At 44.4% G+C, this 2061-nt stretch overlaps 1 pseudogene; it reads left to right on the top strand.

Moving 5' to 3' along the window:
- The first annotated feature begins 688 nt into the window (after positions 1–688).
- On the top strand, positions 689–1450 carry LOC143438049 (large ribosomal subunit protein eL6 pseudogene; annotated as a pseudogene).
- The last annotated feature ends 611 nt before the right edge of the window (positions 1451–2061 follow it).

Below are 2061 nucleotides of genomic sequence, written 5' to 3' on the forward strand. Positions count from 1 at the left end.
ACTGTTTCAGTGGGAGAGCCAAAGCCGATAAATAAATGCCCTTGGCGATCACCTTTTCCCAATTTCCGGTCCATTCCTTGGCATTCCATGAATATTTCCATTCTCCTTTACTGTTTGGCCTTGCAGCCAGAGGCCTGAGACTTTGCTCTCCAGGAAGTCACTATCTAGTAATAGCTGAGGGGAAGGAATGCAGGGAACAGTTTGAGATGCTTAATTCTGACCATTAACTTGATTGGATCAAGGAGTGTCTAGTGAGGGCTCGGTGAGATGGTTTAGCAGATTAAAACACCTGCTGCCAAGTCTGAAGATCTGAGTTTGATCCCTGATCCCTAGGACCCACGGGATAGAAAGAGAGCACCAATGCTTGCAAGCTGTTCTCTGATAGTGATGTGTGTTCTTCCATGGTATGCAGTGTGGCTCAGTCTCCATGGCTCAGCGGTTAAGAGCACCGACTGCTTTTCTAGAGGTCCTAAGGTCCTGAGTTCAATTCCCAGCAACCACATGGTGGCTCACAACCATCTGTAATGGGATCTGATGCCTTCTTCTGGTGTGTCTGAAGGCACTCATATACATAGAATAAATGAATAAATCCTTAAAAAATACTTGTATCAGGGTATACTTAGAAAACTTAAAATATCTTATAGACCGGAAGCCACTACCTTAATCCTCTTTCCAGTCTTGCAGCAAGATGGCGGTGGCAGGTGAAGGCAAAGCCCATTGCAGAAACCCTGTCCTGGTACTCCCGATCAGCTATGCATTCCAGAAAGGCCTAGTACAAAAGGAAATACTCAGCTGCCAAGACCAAGGTTGAAAAGAAGAAGAAAAAGGAGAAGGTCCTTGCTACTATCACAAAAACAGCTGGTGAGGACAAGAACGGTGGCGCCTGGGTGGTGAAGCTTTGAAAAATGCCTAGGTATTATCCTACCGAAGATGAAAAATGCCTAGGTATTATCCTACCGAAGATCCTACGGAAGCTGCTGAGCCACCGCAAAAAGCCCTTCAGCCAGCATGTGAGAAGGCTGCGCTCCAGCCTCCCTCCAGAGACTGTCCTGCCTCACTGGGCGCCACAGGGGCAAGAGAGTGGTTTTCCTGAAAGTGGCTTGCTACTTGTCACTGGACCTCTGTCCATCACCAGAGTTCCTCTGTGCAGAACACACCAGAAGTTTGTCATCTCTCTTCAAAAGTCGGTATTATCGAGGTTAAAATCCCCAAACATCTGACTGACACACACTTCAAGAAGAAGCAGCTTCACAAGCCCAGGCGTCAGGAGGGCGAGATCTTCAACACAGAGAAGGAGAAATAAGAGATTACAGAGCAGCGAAAGGCTGATCATAAAACTGCGGACTCGCAGATTTTGCTAAAGATTAAAGCTGTTCCTCAGCTCCAGAGCTAGCTGCGATCTCAGTTCTCCCTGACAAACGGGATGTATCCTCACAAACCGGTGTTCTAAATTGCTTACAACCTAATTAAACAGCTTCATATGTTTAAAAAGAAAAAAGAAAACTTAAAATATTTCTGAATGCTTGACTGTATTAGTCATTTTTTTACTATAGTATCCGAGTATCCACTTTGCTTTCTGTTACAGTGATCACACTACAAGCTGAAGGAACTCCCCGAGGAAAGCTTTTATTTCATCTTGCATTTCTAGGTCACCATCCATCATCGAGGGAAGATAGGGAAGGAACCGTGGGGGAAACACTCATAGGCTCATTTTAGCTAATTTTTTTTCCACATACAAGGACCACTTGACATGGTGTCTCCTATAGTAGGCCAGACTCTGACCTGTCAATCATTACTGAAGATAATGTCTCACCGACATGGCTACAGGCCAATCTGATCTAGGCATCCCTCTTCCCAGGTGACTTTGTGTTGTGTTAAGTTGACAATAAAAATTAGCTAGAACTCTCCAAGCTTCTTCAACATGACACACAAACACATCAGGGTTAAACTATATATAACCTTTGCCTTTGTTGATACCAGGATCTCAATATCGCAACACAAAACACCATCCACATTTAAAAGTCCCACGATCTTTAACATTTTCAACATTCGAAAAGTCCA

Source organism: Arvicanthis niloticus, chromosome 24, assembly GCF_011762505.2.
Source record: "Arvicanthis niloticus isolate mArvNil1 chromosome 24, mArvNil1.pat.X, whole genome shotgun sequence".
NCBI lineage: Eukaryota > Metazoa > Chordata > Mammalia > Rodentia > Muridae > Arvicanthis > Arvicanthis niloticus.